At 41.4% G+C, this 22099-nt stretch overlaps 5 non-coding genes and 3 pseudogenes across 5 annotated transcripts; all 8 read right to left on the bottom strand.

The window, feature by feature from the left end:
* Positions 1–1548: 1548 nt before the first annotated feature.
* LOC130120209 (small nucleolar RNA U3) lies at positions 1549–1724 on the bottom strand (annotated as a pseudogene).
* Positions 1725–2746: 1022 nt separating this feature from the next.
* Positions 2747–2962, bottom strand: LOC130120200 (small nucleolar RNA U3). The gene has a single exon (XR_008810922.1). It is a non-coding gene; the product is annotated as a small nucleolar RNA U3 (small nucleolar RNA).
* Positions 2963–7137: 4175 nt separating this feature from the next.
* LOC130120196 (small nucleolar RNA U3) lies at positions 7138–7313 on the bottom strand (annotated as a pseudogene).
* Positions 7314–8250: 937 nt separating this feature from the next.
* Positions 8251–8469, bottom strand: LOC130120187 (small nucleolar RNA U3). Its single transcript, XR_008810910.1, has one exon. It is a non-coding gene; the product is annotated as a small nucleolar RNA U3 (small nucleolar RNA).
* Positions 8470–10445: 1976 nt separating this feature from the next.
* On the bottom strand, positions 10446–10663 carry LOC130120173 (small nucleolar RNA U3). Its single transcript, XR_008810895.1, has one exon. It is a non-coding gene; the product is annotated as a small nucleolar RNA U3 (small nucleolar RNA).
* A 1450-nt stretch (positions 10664–12113) lies between these two features.
* LOC130120207 (small nucleolar RNA U3) lies at positions 12114–12324 on the bottom strand. Its single transcript, XR_008810927.1, has one exon. It is a non-coding gene; the product is annotated as a small nucleolar RNA U3 (small nucleolar RNA).
* Positions 12325–18510: 6186 nt separating this feature from the next.
* Positions 18511–18722, bottom strand: LOC130120184 (small nucleolar RNA U3). The gene has a single exon (XR_008810907.1). It is a non-coding gene; the product is annotated as a small nucleolar RNA U3 (small nucleolar RNA).
* Positions 18723–21533: 2811 nt separating this feature from the next.
* LOC130120226 (small nucleolar RNA U3) lies at positions 21534–21659 on the bottom strand (annotated as a pseudogene).
* Between the last annotated feature and the right edge of the window lie 440 nt (positions 21660–22099).

The raw sequence follows: 22099 nt of genomic DNA, 5'->3' as shown, positions 1-22099 counted from the left end.
AGCAACAGAGTCTAACTCTTCATAGTAGCCAAACTAACCACAACAAAGTCATTTCTGATGTAAAGTACCGAGCTTCTCGGAGTGATAGTTCCGGATGAAATTAACAGATGACTCTTTCTACATGTTTCACTTAAGAGAAAGGGTTTTATCTGCTCAGCCGGATAATCCCATAGAAGTACCACAGTACCAGACAGTGTTGGTGGTAGCCAAGCCAACCACGGCAATGGCATTTCTGACGGAGAGCAGCGAGCTTGTCGCAGCGATAGTTTTGGGTAAAATAAACGGATGGTTCTTTCTACATACATGTTTGGGTTGGGTTAGGGTCAGTGTTTTACCTGCTCAGGCAGACAATCCCACAGCGACAGAGACTACCACTTCGCGGTAGCCAAGCTAAACACAGAAATGACAATTTTGAAATAAAGTACCGAATTCTCGTAGTCAATTTTGGATCAAATTAACTGATGACTTTCTTCATGTTTTGGTTGACGTAGGGTTTGGGATTGGTTAAGGGTTTTATCTACTCAGGCAAACAATCTCAGAGCAACAGAGACTAACTCTTCGCAGTAGCCAGGCTAACCACGGCAATCGGATTTCTGATGGAAAGTACCAAGCTTCTCGGAGTGAAAGTCTTGGATAAAATTAACGGACGGCTCCTTCCATGTTTCGCTTAGTTTAAGGGTTTTATCAGCTCAGGCAGACAATCGCACAGAGAATACCACAGCAACCGAGACTAACTCTTCGCAGTAGCCAAGGTAACCACGGCAATGGCATTTCTGACAGAAAGTACCAAGCTTCTCGCAGTGAAAGTCTTGGATAAAATTAACTGAAAGCTCTTTCTATATCTTTCGCTTAGTGTAAGGGTTTTATCAGCTCAGGCAGACAATCGCACAGAGAATACCACAGCAATAGAGACTAACTCTTCGCAGTAGCCAAGCTAACCACGCCAATTGCATTCCTGAAGGAAAGAACCAAGCTTCTCGTAGTAAAAGTTTTGGAAATAAATCAACGGATGGTCCTTGCTACATGTTTCGGTTGACAGTGTTTGAGTTTAGTGTCAAGTGTTTCTGCTCAGGCGGACAGTGCCCAAGCACTGGCTCAGCGATACCCCAATATGAGAGTTATGGAGAGATTGATGGGTTCAATTTGGATATTTTTTCTTCTTTACAACTGATCTGCCACTGTCCTGTATTTTGATTAGTTTATCCCGTGTTAAACTTGAAAAATTGCTGGTGAGGTTTGGAGCATTATAAACCTTTTTTTTTTTTAAATTGAAGTTCTCTGCTATGGCAGTTTGTTGTTAGAGTTATGTTTCAATAAAATAGATAGATTTCTCCATTTTACCAATCAGAGGATGCATCTTGCCTCAAAAGCACACAGCTTGAGATTATCCACCGTTTATCCTGATTTAAACTTGAAAAGTTGTTGATGGTGTTTGGAGCATAAGTGATTTTTTTTTTTTAATTGAAATTCACTGCTATTGCAGGTTAATGTTTTTAGAGTTAGGTTTAAAATAAAAGTAATTGATGGCTTTCTCAATTTTTTTCTTTTACCACTCAGAGCACACTCTGCCTCAAAAGCACAGAGCTTGTAATCAAATCACTTCGCTGTACCTGCTTCATGCTCCGGAAGAAGCACCGCAGCTCATCATCGTGGGTGGCGGACTCACACTTAGAAACATTTTTCAAGCCAAGAACGACAGAAATGACCGCTGAAAGTGTAGTCTTCTGAATCTTTTGGTTAGGATTAGGTTTGCATAATTTGATGGAAATTGCATTTCTGATGGAAAGTACCGAGCTTCTCGAAATGAAAGTTTTGGATAAAATTAATGGAGGTCTCTTTCTACATCTTTTGGCCAGGGTTGGCGTAGGGTTACAATGAGGGTTTTTCCTACTCAAAAGTAGTTCCACAAAGAATACCACAGCAGCAGACACTGTCTGCCTGAGCAGATAAAACTCTTATACTAAACCTATCCCAACCCTTACAGAAAGATGTAGAAAGAGCCATCCATTAATTATATCCAAACCTTAAGCTCCGTGACATTATTTTCCATCAAATACCATTGCCGTGGTTAGCTTGACTTCTGCTAAGAATTAATCCCACAAAGAATACCATAGCAACAGAGACTGTCTTGGCGGTTGCCAAGCTAACCATTGCAATGGCATTTCTGATGGAAAGTACAGAGCTTCTCGGTGTGAAAGGTTTGGATAAAAATCAACATACGGCTCTTTCAACACGTAAGGGTAGGGTTTGTGTTAAGGTAAAGGTTTTACCTGCTCAGGCAGAAAATCCCACAGCAACAGAGATTAACTCTTCATGTTAGCCACGCCAACCATGGCAATGGCATTTTTGATGGGAAATACTAGGCTTCTCCGAGTGAAAGGTAAGGGTTAGAGAATTGAATGCCAGAGCCAACACATGTCAACCAGGCGCCTCAACAATGCCCAAATACTGGCTTACAGATACCCCCAGGTTTAGGGTTACGAATTTGGAGAGAGTTTAATCGATTGAGTATAGGATCTATTTGGAGGTTGTTTATTCTTTACACTTGATCCCCCATTGTCTTCCCTCTTGATTAGTTTATCCCGTTTTAAACTTGAAAAGTTGTTGGTGGGGTTTGCAGCAATACAAGTGGATTTCTTTTATTGAATTGCACTTCTACAATTGTCATGTTTTTAGGGTTAGGACTAAGTTTTAGGGGTAGGTTTAGATAAAATTGATTAATTTCTACATTTTGCCCCTCCTTTTTACCACACCGAACAGGCTCCTTCCTCTTGATAACTCCTTAAAAGCAACACTGAACGGTCACCAAAAGCCCAGAGTGAGTGATTAAACCACTTCTCTGTACCTGCTTCGCGGTCAGGGAGAAGCACCCCAGGCTCATCATGGTGAGTGGCGAGACTCGCACTTTAGAAAAACATTTCTCAAGATAAAAACTAAAGAAATTATCCCCGAAATTACTGTTGGGTTTTGATAAACTCAATGGATGGCTCTATACCTTTCGGTTACGGTTGGGGTAAGAGTTTTATATGCTCTGGCAGACAATCCTACAGACAATACCACAGCAATAGAGACCAACTCGACGCGGTAGCCAAGCTAACCACGACAATGGTATTTCTGATGGAAAGTAGAGAGCTTCTCAGAGTAAAAGTTTCGCATAAAATTAACGGACAGCGCTTTCTACATGTTTGCTTGAGGTAGGATTTGGGTTAGGATAAGGGTTTTATCTGCTCAGCCACACAAACCCAAAGAAAATACCACACCAACAGAGACTAACTCTTCAGAGTAGCCTAACTAACCACAGCAAAGTCATTTCTGATGGAAAGTACCGAGCTTCTCGGAGTGATAGTTCCGGATGAAATTAACAGACGACTCTTTCTACATGTTTCACGTAAGAGTTTTATCTGCTCAGCGAGATAATCCCAAAGAAATACCACAGCAACAAACAGTCTTGGTGGTAGCCAAGCCAACCATGGCAATGGCATTTCCGATGTCGAGTAGCAAGCTTCTCGCAGCGATAGTTTTGGGTAAAATAAACGGATGGCTCTTTCTACACGTTTCCGTTGGTTTAGGGTAATTGTTTTACCTGCTCAGGCAGACAATCCCACACAGAATATCAAAGCAACAGAGACTAACACTTCACGGTAGCCAAGCTAAACACAGCAATGAAAATTCTGAAATTAAGTACCGACTTTCTCGTACTCAAAATTTTGGATCAAACTAACTGACTTCATGTTTTGGTTGAGGTAGGGTTTGGGATTGGTTAAGGGTTTTATGTGCTCAGGCAAACAATCTCACAGCAAGAGAGACTAACCCTTCGCAGGAGCAAGCTCACCACGGCAATGGCATTTCGGATGGAAAGTACCCAGCTTCTCGGAGTGACAGTTTTGGATCTTATTGACGTATGCTCTTGCTACAATGTTCCGATTAGGTTAGCGCAAGTGTTTTACCTGCTCAGACAGACAATCCCACAGCAACAGAGACTAACTTCGTTGTAGCCAAGCTAACCACAGCAATGGCACTGCTCTTTTCAAGTACCGGGTTTGGAAAAAGCTTCGGAAAAAAAATTTCACGGAGGCCGTTTCTACATGTTTCACTTAGGGTAAGGGTTTTATCAGCTCAGGCAGACAATCGCACAGAGAACACCACAGCAACAGAGACTAACTCTTCGTAGTAGCCAAGCTAACTACGGCAACAGCATTCCTGATGGAAAGTACCAAGCTTGTTGGAGTGAAAGTTTTGGATAATATTAATGGACGGCTCTTTCTAAATGTTTCATTTATAGTAAGGGTTTTATCTGTTCAGACGGACAATCCCGCAAAAATACAACAGCAACAGAGACTAACTCTTTGTGGTAGCCAAGCAAACCAGGGCAATGGCATTACTGAAGGAAAGTACCAAGATTCTCGGAGTGAAAGTTAGATAAAATTACTGGACAGCTCTTTCTACATGTTTCGCTTAGGGTAAGGGTTTTATCAGCTCAGGCAGACAATCGCACAGAGAATACCACAGCAACAGAGACTAACTCCTCACAGTAGCCAAGCTAACCACAGCAATGGCATTCCTGATGGAAAGTACCAAGCTTCTCGGAGTGAAAATTTTGGGTAAAATTAATAGACGGCTCTATCTACATGTTTCGCTTAGCGTTTTATCAGCTCAAGCAGTCAGTCACACAGAAAACACCACAGCAACAAAAACTAACTCTTCGTAGTAGCCAAGCTAACTACGGCAATGGCATTCCTGATGGAAAGTATCAAGTTTCTTGCAATGAAAGTTTTGGATAACATTAATGAAAGGCTATTCTACATATTTCACTTATAGTAAGGGTTTTATCTGTTCAGTCGGACAATCCCGCAGAAACACAATAGCAACAGAGACTAACTCTTCATGGTAGCCAAGCAAACCCGGGCAATTGCATTACTGAAGTAAAGTACCAAGATTCTCGGAGTGAAAGTTTTGGATAAAATTACTGGACAGCTCTTTCTACATGTTTCGCTTAGTGTAAGGGTTTTATCAGCTCAGGCAGACAATCGCACAGAGAATACCACAGCAACAGAGACTAACTCTTCGCAGTAGCCAAGCTAACCATGGCAATGGCATTTCTGATGGAAAGTACCAAGCTTCTCCGAGTGAAAGTTTTGCATAAAATTAACGGACGGCTCTTTCTACATGTTTCGCTTAGTGTAAGGGTTTTATCAACTCAGGCAGACAATCACACAGACAACACCACAGCAACAAAGACTAACTCTTCGTAGTTGCCAAGCTTAACACAGCAATGGCAATACTGATGGAAACTACCAAGCGTCTCAGAGTGAAAGTTTTGGATAAAATTAATGGACGGCTCTTTCTACATGTTTCGCTTAGCGTAAGGGTTTCATCAGCTCAGGCAGTCAATCGCACAGAGAATACCACAGCAACAGACACCAACTCTTCGCAGTAGCCAAGCTAACCATGGCAATGGCATTTCAGATGTTAAGTACCAAGCTTCTCGGAGTGAAAGTTTTGCATAAAATTACTGGACGGCTCTTTCTACATGTTTCACTTAGTGTAAGGGTTTTATCTGTCCAGTCGGACAATCCCGCAGAAACACAATAGAAACAGAGACCAACTCTTCATGGTAGCGAAACAAACCAAGGCAATGTCATTACTGAGGGAAAGTAGCAAGCTTCTCGAAGTGAAAGTTTTGGATAACATTATTGGACGGCTCTTTCTACATGTTTCACTTATGGTAAGGGTTTTATCTGTTCAGTCGGACAATCGCGCAAAATACAACAGCAACAGAGACTAACTCTTTGTGCTAGCCAAGCTAACCACGGCAATGGAATTTCTGAAGCAAAGAACCGAGCTTCTTGGACTGAATGTTTTGCATAAAATTAACGGACGGCTCTTCCTACATGTTTTGGTTGGGTTAGGGCAAGTGTGTTACCTGTTTAAGCAGACAATCGCAGAAATACAACAGCAACAGAGACCAACTCTTAATTGTAACCAAGCTAACTACGAAAATGGAATTTCTGATGGAAAGTGCCAAGCTACTCGTAGTAAAAGTTTTGGATAAAATTACTGGACGGCTTTTTCTATATATTTCGCTTAGTTGTAAGGGCATTATCTGCTCAGGCAGACAATCGCACAGAGAATACCACAGCAACAGAGACTAACTCTTCGCAGTAGCGAAGCTAACCACAGCAATGGCATTTCTGAAGGAAAGAACCGAGCTTGTTCGACTGAAAATTTTGGATGAAATAAACGGAGTGCTTTCTAAATGTTTCGCTTAGAGTAAGGGGTTTATCTGTTTAGGCGGACAATCCCTCAGAAATACAACAGCGACAGAGACTAACTCTTCGTGGTAGCCAAGGTAACCACGGCAATGGCATTTTTGAAGGACAAACCGAGCATCTTGGAGTGAAAGTTTTGGACAAAATTAACGGATGACTCTTCTTACATGTTTTGGTTGGGTTAAGGTAAGTGTGTTACCTGTTTAAGCAGATAATCGCACAGAGAATACCATAGCAACAGAGATCAACTTCATTGTAGCCAAACTACCCATGGCAATGGCATTTATGATGGAAAGTAGAGGTACTCGTAGTAAACATTTTGAATAAAATTACCGAACGGCTCTTTCAACATATTTCAGTTAGTATAAGGGTTTTATCAGCTCAGGCAGTCAATCGCACAGAGAATATCACAGCAATAGAGACTAACTCTTCGCAGTAGCCAAGCTAACCACGCCAATTGCATTCCTGAAGGAAAGAACCAAGCTTCTCGTAGTAAACGTTTTGGATAAAAATCAACGGATGGTCCTTGCTACATGTTTTGGTTGACGTAGTGTTTGAGTTTAGGGTCAAGTTTTTCTGCTCAGGCGGACAGTGCCCAACCGCTGGCTTAGCGATACCCCAATATGAGAGATATGGAGAGATTGATGGGTTCAATTTGGATGTTTTTTTCCTTCTTTACAACTGATCTGCCACTGTCCTGTATCTTGATTAGTTTATCCCGTGTTAAACCTGAAAATCTGCTGGTGAGGTTTGGAGCATTATAAATCTTTTTTTTTTTTAGTTGAAGTTCACTGCTATTGCAGTTTAATGTTTTTAGGGTTAGGTTTAAAATAAAAGCAATTGATGGCTTTCTCAATTTTTTTCTTTTACCACTCAGAGCACGCTCTTTGCCTCAAAAGGACAGAGCTTGTAATCAAATCACTTCTCTGTACCTGCTTCATGCTCAGGAAAAAGCACCGTAGCTCATCATCGTGGGTGGTGGACTCACACTTAAACATTTTTCAAACCAAGAACGACAGAAATGACCGCTGAAAGTGTAGTCTTCTGAATCTTTTGGATAAAATTAATGGCCGTCTCTTTCTACATCTTTTGGCCAGGGTTGGCGTAGGGTTACAGAGGGTTTTTCCTACTCAAAAGTAGTTCCACAAACAATACCACAGCAACAGACAGTCTGCCTGAGCAGATAAAACTCTTATACTAAACCTATCCCAACCCTTACAGAAAGATGTAGAAAGAGCCATCCGTTAATTATATCCAAACCTTAAGCTCCGTGACAGTATTTTCCGTCAAATACCATTGCCGTGGTTAGCTTGACTTCTGCTAAGAATTAATCCCACAAAGAATACCATAGCAACAGAGACTGTCTTGGCAGTTGCCAAGCTAACCATTGCAATGGCATTTCTGATGGAAAGTACAGAGCTTCTCGGTGTGAAAGGTTTGGATAAAAATCAACATACGGCTCTTTCAACACCTGAGGGTAGGGTTTGTGTTAAGGTAAAGGTTTTACCTGCTCGGGCAGAAAATCCCACAGCAACAGAGATTAACTCTTCATGTTAGCCACGCCAACCACGGCAATGGCATTTTTGATGGGAGATACTAGGCTTCTCCGAGTGAAAGGTAAGGGTTAGAATTGAATGCCAGAGCCAACACATGTCAACCAGGCGCCTCAACAATGCCCAAATACTGGCTTACAGATACCCCCAGGTTTAGGGTTACGAATTTGGAGAGCGTTTGATGGATTGGGTATAGAATCTATTTGGAGGTTGTTTATTCTTTACACTTGATCCCCCTTTGCCTCCCTCTTGATTAGTTTATCCCGTTTTAAACTTGAAAAGTTGTTGGTGGGGTTTGCAGCAATACAAGTGGTTTTTTTTTATTGAATTGCACTTCTACATTCGTCATGTTTTTAGGGTTTGGACTAAGTTTTAGGGGTAGGTTTAAATAAAATTGATGAATTTCTACAGTTTTGCCCCTCCTTTTTACCACACCGAACATGCTCCTTCCTCTTGATAACTCCATAAAAGCAACACTGAACGGTCACCAAAAGCACAGAGAGTGATTAAACCACTTCTCTGTACCTGCTTCGCGGTCAGGGAGAAGCACCCCAGGCTCATCATGGTGAGTGGCGGGACTCGCACTTTAGAAAAACATTTCTCAAGATAAAAACTAAAGAAATTATCTCTGAAATTAGTATTAGGTTTTGATAAACTCAATGGATGGCTCTATATCTTTCGGTTACGGTTGGGGTAAGAGTTTTATCTGCTCTGGCAGACAATCCTACAGACAATACCACAGCAATAGAGACCAACTCGTCGCAGTAGCCAAGCTAACCACGGCAATGGTATTTCTGATGGAAAGTAGAGAGCTTCTCAGAGTAAAAGCTTTGCATAAAATTAACGGACAGCGCTTTCTACATATTTCGCTTGAGGTAGGATTTGGGTTAGGGTTTTATCTGCTCAGCCACACAATCCCAAAGAAAACACTACAGTAACAGAGACCAAATCTTCATAGTAGCCAAAGTAACCACAGCAAAGTCATTTCTGATGTTAAGTACCGAGCTTCTCGGAGTGATAGTTCCGGATGAAATTAACAGACGACTCTTTCTACATGTTTCACGTAAGAGTTTATCTGCTCAGCCAGATAATCCCAAAAAATACCACAGCAACAGACAGTCTTGGTGGTAGCCAATGGCATTTCTGATGGAGTGTAGCAAGCTTCTCACAGCGATAGCTTTGGCTAAAATAAACGGATGGCTCTTTCTACATGTTTCGCTTAGAGTTTTATCAGCTCAGGCAGTCAATCACACAGAGAACACCACAGCAACAAAGACTAACTCTTCGTAGTAGCCAAGCTAACTACGGCAATGGCATTCCTGATGGAAAGTACCAAGTTTCTTGCAGTGAAAGTTTTGGATAAAATTAATGAAAGGCTATTCTACATATTTCACTTATAGTAAGGGTTTTATCTATTCAGTCGGACAATCCCGCAGAAACACAATAGAAACAGAGACTAACTCTTCATGGTAGCGAAGCAAACCACAGCAATGGCATTTCTGATGGAAAGTACCAAGCTTCTTGGAGTAATAGTTTTGGATGAAATTAATGGACGACTCCGTCTACATATTTCGCTTAATTGTAAGGGTTTTATCAGCTCAGGCAGTCAATCGCACAGAAAATACCACAGCAACAGAGAAAAACTCTTTGTAGTAGCCAAGCTAACTACGGCAATGGCATTCCTGATGGAAAGTACCAAGCTTCTCGGAGTGAAAGTTTTGGTTAACATTAATGGACGCGTCTTTCTACATGTTTCACTTATGGTAAGGGTTTTATCTGTTCAGGCGGACAATCCCGCAGAAATACAACAGCGACTGTCTGCCTAAGCAGATAAAACCCTTATACTAAACCTATCCCAACCCTTACAAAAAGAGCCAGCCGCTAATTATATCCGAACCACAAGCTCCGAAACACTCCGTATCTTCCACCAGAAATACCATTGCCGTGGTTAGCTTGGCTCCTGCTAAGAATTAATCCCACAAATAATACCATAGCAACAGAGACTGTCTTGGCGGTTGCCAAACTAATCACTGCAGTGGCATTTCTGATGCGAAGTACAGAGCTTCTCGGTATGCAAAATTTGGATAAAATTAACAGACGGCTCTTTCAACACGTTTGGGTTGGGGTTTGTATTAGGGTAGAGGTTCTACCTGCTCAGGCAGCAAATCCCACAGAAAACCCCACAGCAAGAGACCAACTCTTCGCGGTAGCCAAGCTAACCACGGCTCCGGCATTTCACACTGAACATACTAGGTTAACTTTATGGTTAGGGTTGAATGCCAGAGCCAACACATGTCAACTGAGCACCTCCGCCAATGCCCAAGTGCTGGATTAGAAATACCCCCAGGATTCGGGTTAGGGATATGGATAGAGTTTGATTGGTTAAGTCTGGGGGCAATTTGGGTGTTTATTCATTACAACTGATCTCCCAGTCTTATATCTTGATTACGTTATCCCATTTTAAACTTGAAAAGTTGTTGGTGCGGTTTGGAACAATACAAGTGTTTGTTTTGTTTTTTTTTCAAATTGAACTTTTCTGCAATAGCAATTTAATGTTTTAAGAGTTAAGAGTAAGGTTTAGAGTTAGATCAAATTGATGAATTTCTGCACTTTTTTCCTTTTGACCACTCAGAACATGCCCCTTCTCTTGATGCTCCCATAAAAGGAACATTGAACGTCATCTAAAGCACAGAGCTTGTGATTAAACAACTTCTCTGTACCCGCTTAGCGCTCAGGAAGAAGCACCCCAGCTCATCATGGTGGGTGGCGGGACTCGCACTTTAGAAAAACATTTCTCAAGATAAAAACTAAAGAAATTATCCCCGAACTTAGTATTAGATTTTGATAAACTCAATGGATGGCTCCATATCTTTCGGTTACGGTTGGGGTAAGAGTTTTATCTGCTCTAGCAGACAATACCACAGCAATAGAGACCAACTCGTCGCAGTAGCCAAGCTAACCACAGCAATGGTATTTCTGATGGAAAGTAGAGAGCTTCTCAGAGTAAAAGCTTTGCATAAAATTAACGGACAGTGCTTTCTACATGTTTCGCTTGAGGTAGGATTTGGGTTAGGTTAAGGGTTTTATATGCTCAGCCACACAATCGCAAAGAAAATACCACACCTACAGAGACTAACTCTTCATAGTAGCCAAACTAACCACAGCAAAGTCATTTCTGATGTTAAGTACCGAGCTTCTCGGAGTGATAGTTCCGGATGAAATTAACAGACGACTCTTTCTACATGTTTCACGTAAGAGTAAGGGTTTTATCTGCTCAGCCAGATAATCCCACAGAAATACCGCAGCAACAGACAGTCTTGGTGGTAGCCAAGCAAACCATGGCAATGGCATTTCTGATGGAGAGTAGCAAGCTTCTCGCAGCGATAGTTTCGGGTAAAATAAGCGGATGGCTCTTTCTACATGTTTCGGTTGGTTTAGGGTAAGTGTTTTACCTGCTCAGGCAGACAATCCCACACAGAATAGCAAAGCAACAGAGACTAACACTTCACGGTAGCCAAGCTAAACACAGCAATGAAAATTCTGAAATAAAGTATCGACATTCTCGTACTCAAAATTTTGGATCAAACTAACTGACCTTCTTCATGTTTTGGTTGAGGTAGGATTTGGTTAAGGGTTTTATGTGCCCAGGCAAACAATCTCACAGCAACTGAGACTAACCCTTTGCAGTAGCAAAGCTCACCACGGCAATGGCATTTCTGATGGAAAGTACCCAGCTTCTCGGAGTGAGAGTTTTGGATCTTATTGACATATGCTCTTGCTACAATGTTCCGATTAGGTTAGCGCAAGTGTTTTTCCTGCTCAGACAGACAATCCCACAGCAACAGAGATTAACTCTTCATGTTAGCCACGCCAACCATGGCAATGGCATTTTTGATGGGAAATACTAGCCTTCTCCGAGTGAAAGGTAAGGGTTAGAGAATTGAATGCCAGAGCCAACACATGTCGACCAGGCGCCTCAACAATGCCCAAATACTGGCTTACAGATACCCCCAGGTTTAGGGTTACGAATTTGGAGAGAGTTTGATCGATTGAGTATAGGATCTATTTGGAGGTTGTTTATTCTTTACACTTGATCCCCCATTGTCTTCCCTCTTGATTAGTTTATCCCGTTTTAAACTTGAAAAGTTGTTGGTGGGGTTTGCAGCAATACAAGTGGATTTCTTTTATTGAATTACACTTCTACAATTGTCATGTTTTTAGGGTTAGGACTAAGTTTTAGGGGTAGGTTTAGATAAAATTGATTAATTTCTACATTTTGCCCCTCCTTTTTACCACACCGAACAGGCTCCTTCCTCTTGATAACTCCTTAAAAGCAACACAGAACGGTCACCAAAAGCCCAGAGTGAGTGATTAAACCACTTCTCTGTACCTGCTTCGCGGTCAGGGAGAAGCACCCCAGGCTCATCATGGTGAGTGGCGGGACTCGCACTTTAGAAAAACATTTCAAGATAAAAACTAAAGAAATTATCCCAGAATATCAAAGCAACAGAGACTAACACTTCACGGTAGCCAAGCTAAACACAGCAATGAAAATTCTGAAATAAAAGTACCGACTTTCTCGTACTCAAAATTTTGGATCAAACTAACTGACTTTCTTCATGTTTTGGTTGAGGTAGGGTTTGGGATTGGTTAAGGGTTTTATGTGCTCAGGCAAACAATCACAGCAACAGAGACTAACCCTTCGCAGGAGCAAGCTCACCACGCCAATGGCATTTCGGATGGAAAGTACCCAGCTTCTCGGAGTGACAGTTTTGGATCTTATTGACGTATGCTCTTGCTACAATGTTCCGATTAGGTTAGCGCAAGTGTTTTACCTGCTCAGACAGACAATCCCCCAGCAACAGAGACTAACTTCGTCGTAGCCAAGCTAACCACAGCAATGGCACTGCTCTTTTCAAGTACCGGGTTTGAGCGACAGCTTCGGAAAAAAATTTTCACGGAGGCCGTTTCTACATGTTTCACTTAGGGTAAGGGTTTTATCAGCTCAGGCAGACAATCGCACAGAGAATACCACAGCAACAGAGACTAACTCTTCGTAGTAGCCAAGCTAACTACGGCAACAGCATTCCTGATGGAAAGTACCAAGCTTGTTGGAGTGAAAGTTTTGGATAATATTAATGGACGGCTCTTTCTAAATGTTTCATTTATAGTAAGGGTTTTATCTGTTCAGACGGACAATCCCGCAGAAATACAACAGCAACAGAGACTAAGTCTTTGTGGTAGCCAAGCAAACCAGGGCAATGGCATTACTGAAGGAAAGTACCAAGATTCTCGGAGTGAAAGTTATAGATAAAATTACTGGTCAGCTCTTTCTACATGTTTCGCTTAGGGTAAGGGTTTTATAAGCTCAGGCAGACAATCGCACAGAGAATACCACAGCAACAGAGACTAACTCTACGTAGTAGCCAAGCCAACTACGGCAACAGCATTCCTGATGGAAAGTACCAAGCTTGTTGGAGTGAAAGTTTTGGATAATATTAATGGACGGCTCTTTCTAAATGTTTCATTTATAGTAAGGGTTTTATCTGTTCAGACGGACAATCCCGCAGAAATACAACAGCAACAGAGACCAACTCTTCCTAGTAGCCAAGCTAACTACGGCAATGGCAGTACTGATGGAAAGTACCAAGCTTCTCGGAGTGAAGATTTTGGGTAAAATTAATAGACGGCTCTATCTACATGTTTTGCTTAGCGTTTTATATGCTCAAGCAGTCAGTAACACAGAAAACACCACAGCAACAGAGACTAACTCTTCGTAGTACCCAAGCTAACTACGGCAATGGCATTCCTGATGGAAAGTACCAAGCTTCTCGGAGTGAAAGTCTTGGATAAAATTAATGGACGGCTCTATGTTTCGCTTAGTGTAAGGGTTTTATCAGCTCAGGCAGACAATCGCACAGACAATACCACAGCAACAGAGACTAACTCCTCACAGTAGCCAGGTTAACCACAGCAATGGCATTCCTGATGGAAAGTACCAAGCTTCTCGGTGTTTAAGTTTTGGATAACATTAATGGACGCCTCTTTCTAAATGTTTCACTTATAGTAAAGGTTTTATCTGCTCAGTCGGACAATCCCGCAGAAACACAATAGCAACAGAGACTAACTCTTCATGGTAGCCAAGCAAACCAGGGCAATTGCATTATTGAAGTACCAGGATTCTCGGAGTGAAAGTTTTGGATAAAATTACTGGACAGCTCTTTCCCATATTTTGCTTAGTGTAAGGGTTATATCAGCTTAGGCAGACAATCACACAGAGAACACCACAACAACAAAGACTAACTCTTTGTAGTTGCCAAGTTTAACACAGCAATGGCATTACTGATGGGAAGTACCAAGCTTCTCGAAGTGAAAGTTTTGGATAACATTATTGGACGGCTCTTTCTACATGTTTCACTTATGGTAAGGGTTTTATCTGTTCAGTGGGACAATCGCGCAGAAATACAACAGAGACCAACTCTTTGTGCTAGCCAAGCAAACCAGGGCAATGGCATTACTTAAGAAAAGTACCAATATTCTCGGAGTGAAAGTTTTGGATAAAATTACTGAAGAGCTCTTTCTACATCTTTCGCTTAGTGTAAGGGTTTTATCAGCTCAGGCAGACAATCACACAGAGAATACCACAGCAACAGAGACTAACTCTTGGCAGTAGCCAAGCTAACTACGGCAATGGCATTCCTGATGGAAAGTACCAAGCTTCTCGGAGTGAAAGTTTTGTATAACATTAATGGACGGCTCTTTCTACATGTTTCGCTTAGTGTAAGGGTTTTATCAGCTCAGGCAGACAATCGCAAAGAAAACACCACAGCAACAGAGTCCAACTCTTCATAGTAGCCAAGCTAACTATGGCAATGGCAGTACTGATGGAAAGTACCAAGCTTCTCGAAGTGAAAGCTTTGGATAAAATTGGACGGCTCTTTCTACATGTTTCACTTATAGTAAGAGTTTTATCTGTTCAGACGGACAATCCCGCAGAAATACAACAGCAACAGAGACTAAGTCTTTGTGGTAGCCAAGCAAACCAGGGCAATGGCATTACTGAAGGAAAGTACCAAGATTCTCGGAGTGAAAGTTTTGGATAAAATTACTGAACAGCTCATTCTACATGTTTCGCTTAGTGTAAGGGTTTTATCAGCTCAGGCAGACAATCACACAGAGAATACCACAGCAACAGAGACTAACTCTTGGCAGTAGCCAAGCTAACGACAGCAATGGCATTTCTGATGGAAAGTATCAAGCTTCTCGGAGTGACAGTTTTGCATAAAATTAACGGACAGCTCTTTCTACATGTTTCGCTTAGTGTAAGGGTTTTATCAGCTCAGGCAGACAATCACACAGAGAATACCACAGCAACAGAGTCTAATTCTTCGTAGTAGGCAAGCTAACTACGGCAATGGCAGTACTGATGGAAAGTACCAAGCTTCTCGGAGTGAAAATTTTGGGTAAGATTAATGGACGGCTCTTTCTACATGTTTCACTTAGCGTTTATCAGCTCAGGCAATCAATCACACAGAGAACACCACAGCAACAGAGACTAACTCTTCGTAGTAGCAAAGCTAACTACGGCAATGGCATTCCTGATGGAAAGTACCAAGCTTCTCGGTGTTTAAGTTTTGGATAACATTAATGGACGCCTCTTTCTAAATGTTTCACTTATAGTAAAGGTTTTATCTGCTCAGTCGGACAATCCCGCAGAAACACAATAGCAACAGAGACTAACTCTTCATGGTAGCCAAGCAAACCAGGGCAATTGCATTATTGAAGTAAAGTACCAAGATTCTCGGAGTGAAAGTTTTGGATACAATTACTGGACAGCTCTTTCCCATATTTTGCTTAGTGTAAGGGTTATATCAGCTTAGGCAGACAATCACACAGAGAACACCACAACAACAAAGACTAACTCTTTGTAGTTGCCAAGTTTAACACAGCAATGGCATTACTGATGGGAAGTACCAAGCTTCTCGAAGTGAAAGTTTTGGATAACATTATTGGACGGCTCTTTCTACATGTTTCACTTATGGTAAGGGTTTTATCTGTTCAGTGGGACAATCGCGCAAAAATACAACAGAGACCAACTCTTTGTGCTAGCCAAGCAAACCAGGGCAATGGCATTACTTAAGAAAAGTACCAATATTCTCGGAGTGAAAGTTTTGGATAAAATTACTGAAGAGCTCTTTCTACATCTTTCGCTTAGTGTAAGGGTTTTATCAGCTCAGGCAGACAATCACACAGAGAATACCACAGCAACAGAGACTAACTCTTGGCAGTAGCCAAGCTAACTACGGCAATGGCATTCCTGATGGAAAGTACCAAGCTTCTCGGAGTGAAAGTTTTGTATAACATTAATGGACGGCTCTTTCTACATGTTTCGCTTAGTGTAAGGGTTTTATCAGCTCAGGCAGACAATCGCACAGAAAACACCACAGCAACAGAGTCCAACTCTTCATAGTAGCCAAGCTAACTATGGCAATGGCAGTACTGATGGAAAGTACCAAGCTTCTCGAAGTGAAAGCTTTGGATAAAATTGGACGGCTCTTTCTACATGTTTCACTTATAGTAAGGGTTTTATCTGTTCAGACGGACAATCCCGCAGAAATACAACAGCAACAGAGACTAAGTCTTTGTGGTAGCCAAGCAAACCAGGGCAATGGCATTACTGAAGGAAAGTACCAAGATTCTCGGAGTGAAAGTTTTGGATAAAATTACTGAACAGCTCATTCTACATGTTTCGCTTAGTGTAAGGGTTTTATCAGCTCAGGCAGACAATCACACAGAGAATACCACAGCAACAGAGACTAACTCTTGGCAGTAGCCAAGCTAACGACAGCAATGGCATTTCTGATGGAAAGTACCAAGCTTCTCGGAGTGACAGTTTTGCATAAAATTAACGGACGGCTCTTTCTACATGTTTCGCTTAGTGTAAGGGTTTTATCAGCTCAGGCAGACAATCACACAGAGAATACCACAGCAACAGAGTCTAATTCTTCGTAGTAGGCAAGCTAACTACGGCAATGGCAGTACTGATGGAAAGTACCAAGCTTCTCGGAGTGAAAATTTTGGGTAAGATTAATGGACGGCTCTTTCTACATGTTTCACTTAGCGTTTATCAGCTCAGGCAATCAATCACACAGAGAACACCACAGCAACAGAGACTAACTCTTCGTAGTAGCAAAGCTAACTACGGCAATGGCATTCCTGATGGAAAGTACCAAGCTTCTCGGTGTGAAATTTTTGTATAACATTAATGGACGCCTCTTTCTAAATGTTTCACTTACGGTAAGGGTTTTATCTGTTCAGTCGGACAATCCCGCAGAAACAATAGAAACAGAGACTAACTCTTCACTGTAGCGAAGCAAACCAAGGCAATGTCATTACTGAGGGAAGGTACAGCGATTCTCGGAGTGAAAGTTTTGGATAACATTATTGGATGGCTCTTTCTTCATGTTTCACTTATGGTAAGGGTTTTATCTGTTCAGTCGGACAATCGCGCAGAAATACAACAGCAACAGAGAGTAACTCTTTGTGGTAGCCAAGCATACCAGGACAATGGCATTACTGAAGAAAAGTACCAATATTCTCGGAGTGAAAGTTTTGGATAAAATTACTAGACAGCTCTTTCTACATGTTTCGCTTAGTATAAGGGTTTTATCAGCTCAGGCAGACAATCGCACAAAGAATATCACAGCAACAGAGACTAACTCTTCGTAGTACCCAAGCTAACTACAGCAATGGTATTCCTGATGGAAAGTACCAAACTTCTCGGAGTGACAGTTTTGGATAACATTAATGGACGGCTCTTTCTAAATGTTTCACTTATGGTAAGGGTTTTATCTGTTCAGGCAGACAATCCCGCAGAAATACAACAGCAATAGAGACTGTCTGCCTAAGCAGATAAAACCCTTTTACTAAACCTATCCCAACCCTTACAAAAAGAGCCAGCCGCTAATTATATCTGAACCAAAAGCTCCGAAACACTCAGTATATTCCACCAGAAATACCATTGCCGTGGTTAGCTTGGCTCCTGCTAAGAATTAATCCCACAAATAATACCATAGCAACAGAGACTGGTTTGGAGGTTGCCAAGCCAACAATAGCATTTCTGATGGAAAGTACAGAGCTTCTCGGTATGCAAGATTTGGATAAAACTAACAGACGGCTCTTTCAACACGTTTGGGTTTGTATTAGGGTAAAGGTTTTATCTGCTCAGGCAGCAAATCCCACAAAAATCCCACAGCAACAGAGACCAACTCTTCGCGGTAGCCAAGCTAACCACGGCAACAGCATTTCAGATTGAAAATACTAGGTTAACTTTATGGTTATGGCTGAATGCCAGAGCCAACACATGTCAACTGAGCACCTCTGCCAATGCCCAAGTGCTGGATTAGAAATACACCCAGGATTAGGGATATGGATAGCGCTTGATTGGTTAAGTCTAGGGGCAATTTGGGTGTTTATTCATTACAACTGATCTCCCATTGTCTTATATCTTGATTACTTTATCCCGTTTTAAACTTGAAAAGTTGTTGGTGGGGTTTGAAACAATACAAGTGTTTTTGTTTTTTTTTTTTAATTGAACTTTTCTGCAATTGCAATTTAATGTTTTAAGAGTTAAGACTAAGGTTTAGGTTTAGATCAAATTGATGATTTTGTGCACGTTTTTCCTTTTTACCATTCAGAACATGCCCCTTCTCTTGATGCTCCCATGAAAGGAACATTGAACATCATCTAAAGCACAGAGCTTGTGACTAAACCACGTCTCTGTACCTGCTTAGCGCTCAGGAAGAAGCACCCCAGCTCATCATCGTGGGTGGCGGGACTCACTTTAGAAAAACATTTCTCACGATAAAACTAAAGAACTTATCCCCGAAAGTAGGATTAGGTTTGGCCAAACGTAACGGATGTCTCTATATCTTTGGGTTAGGGTTTCATCTGCTCTGGCACACAATCCTACAGAGAATACCACAGGAAGACCCCAACTCGTCGCAGTAGCCAAGCTAACCACAGCAATGGCATTTCTGATGGAAAGTACTGAGCTTTTCAGAGTAAAAGATTTGCATAAAATGAACGAAGAGAGCTTTCTACATGTTTCACTTAAGATAAGGTTTGGGTTAGGGCTTATCTGCTCAGTCAGACAATCCCACAAAAAAAATACTACAACAGAGAATAACTCTTAGCAGTAGCCAAGCTATCCATGACAAAGTCATTTCTGATGGAAATACTGAGATTTTCCAACTGAAAGGTTTGGAGAAAATTAACAGATTGCTCTTTCTACATCTTTCGTTTAGGGATGAGTTAGGCTAAGAGTATTGTCTGCTCAGGCAAACAATACAACAGACAATACCACATCAACAGTGACTACCTCTTCGCAGTAGCATTTCTGAACATGGAGTGATAGTTTCAGATAAAATTAACGGTTTGCTCTTTCTAGATGTTTCGGTCGGGATAGGGTTTCACCTGCTAAGGCAGAAAATCTTAGAGAACACCACTGCAACAGAGAATAACTTCGATAGACAAGCTAACCACGGTAATGGTATTTCTGATGGAATGTACCGAGTGCTCGGAATAAAATCTTTGGAGAAAATTAATGGACGGCTCCTTCTACATGTTTCGCTGAGGGCAAGTGTTTTATCAGCTCAGGTAGACAATTAAACAGACAATACCACATCAACAGTGACTACCTCTTCGCAGTAGCATTTCTGAACATGGAGTGATAGTTTCAGATAAAATTAACGGTTTGCTCTTTCTAGATGTTTCGGTCGGGATAGGGTTTCACCTGCTAAGGCAGAAAATCTTAGAGAACACCACTGCAACAGAGAATAACTTCGATAGACAAGCTAACCACGGTAATGGTATTTCTGATGGAATGTACCGAGTGCTCGGAATAAAATCTTTGGAGAAAATTAATGGACGGCTCCTTCTACATGTTTCGCTGAGGGCAAGTGTTTTATCAGCTCAGGTAGACAATTAAACAGACAATACCACATCAACAGTGACTACCTCTTCGCAGTAGCATTTCTGAACATGGAGTGATAGTTTCAGATAAAATTAACGGTTTGCTCTTTCTAGATGTTTCGGTCGGGATAGGGTTTCACCTGCTAAGGCAGAAAATCTTAGAGAACACCACTGCAACAGAGAATAACTTCGATAGACAAGCTAACCACGGTAATGGTATTTCTGATGGAATGTACCGAGTGCTCGGAATAAAATCTTTGGAGAAAATTAATGGACGGCTCCTTCTACATGTTTCGCTGAGGGCAAGTGTTTTATCAGCTCAGGTAGACAATTAAACAGAGAATACCACAGCAACAGAGTCTAACTCTTCATAGTAGCCAAACTAACCACAGCAAAGTCATTTCTGATGTAAAGTACCGAGCTTCTCGGAGTGATAGTTCCGGATGAAATTAACAGATGACTCTTTCTACATGTTTCACTTAAGAGAACGGGTTTTATCTGCTCAGCCGGATAATCCCATAGAAATACCATATTACCAGAGTGTTGGTGGTAGCCAAGCCAACCACGGCAATGGCATTTATGATGGAGCGCAGCGAGCTTGTCGCGACAGTTTTGGGTAAAATAAATGGATGGTTCTTTCTACATGTTTCAGTTGGGTTAGGGTAAGTGTTTTACCTGCTCAGGCAGACAATCCCACAGCGACAGAGACTACCACTTCGCGGTAGCCAAGCTAAACACAGAAATGACAATTTTGAAATAAAGTACCGACTTTCTCGTAGTCAATTTTGGATCAAATTAACTGATGACTTTCTTCAGGTTTTGGTTGAGGTAGGGTTTGGGATTGGGTAAGGGTTTTATCTACTCAGGCAAACAATCTCACAGCAACAGAGACTAAATCTTCGCAGTAGCCAAACTAACCACAGCAATGGCATTTCTGATGGAAAGTACCAAGCTTCTCGGAGTGAAAGTTTTGGATAAAATTAATGGAAGGCTCTTTCTACATGTTTCACTTATGGTAAGAGTTTTATCAGCTCAGGCAGACAATCGCACAGAGAATACCACAGCAATAGAGACCAACTCGTCGCAGTAGCCAAGCTAACCATGCCAATTGCATTCCTGAAGGAAAGAACCAAGCTTCTCGTAGTAAAAGTTTTGGATAAAAACCAACGGATGGTCCTTGCTACATGTTTCGGTTGACGTAGTGTTTGAGTTTAGTGTCAAGTTTTTCTGCTCAGACGGACAGTGCCCAAGCGCTGGCTTAGCGATACCCCAATATGAGAGTTATGGAGAGATTGATGGGTTCAATTTGGATGTTTTTTGTTCTTTACAACTGATCTGCCACTGTCCTGTATTTTGATTAGTTTATCCCGTGTTAAACTTGAAAAATTGCTGGTGAGGTTTGGAGCATTATAAATGATTTTTTTTTTTAAATTGAAGTTCTCTGCTATGGCAATTTGTTTTTAAAGTTATGTTTCAATAAAATTGATAGATTTCTCCATTTTACCAATCAGAGGATGCATCTTGCCTCAAATGCACACAGCTTGAGATTATCCACCGTTTATCCGGTTTTAAACTTGAAAAGTTATTGGTGGGGTTTGGAGCATTATAAGTGATTTTTTTTTTTAATTGAAGTTCACCGCTATTGCAGTTTAATGTTTTTAGGGTTAGGTTTAAAATAAAAGTAATTGATGGCTTTCTCAATTTTTTTCTTTTACCGTTCAGAGCTTGTAATCAAATCACTTCTCTGTACCTGCTTCATGCTCAGGAAGAAGCACCGCAGCTCATCATCGTGGGTGGCGGACTCACACTTAGAAACATTTTTCAAGCCAAGAACGACAGAATTGACCGCTGAAAGTGTAGTCTTCTGAATCTTTTGGTTAGGATTAGGTTTGCATAATTTGATGGAAATTGCATTTCTGATGGAAAGTACCGAGCTTCTCGAAATAAAAGTTTTGGATAAAATTAATGGCCGTCTCTTTCTACATCTTTTGGCCAGGGTTGGCGTAGGGTTACAGTGAGGGTTTTTCCTACTCAAAAGTACTTCCACAGAGAATACCACAGCAACAGACACTGTCTGCCTGAGCAGATAAAACTCTTACACTAAACCTATCCCAACCCTTACAGAAAGATGTAGAATGAGCCATCCGTTAATTATATCCAAACCTTAAGCTCCGTGACAGTATTTTCCGTCAAATACCATTGCCGTGGTTAGCTTGACTTCTGCCAAGAATTAATCCCACAAAGAATACCATAGCAACAGAGACTGTCTTGGCGGTTGCCAAGCTAACCATTGCAATGGCATTT

This window comes from Lampris incognitus, chromosome 10, assembly GCF_029633865.1.
Source record: "Lampris incognitus isolate fLamInc1 chromosome 10, fLamInc1.hap2, whole genome shotgun sequence".
Lineage (NCBI taxonomy): Eukaryota > Metazoa > Chordata > Actinopteri > Lampriformes > Lampridae > Lampris > Lampris incognitus.
This window is presented reverse-complemented; position numbering and strand designations above follow the sequence as displayed.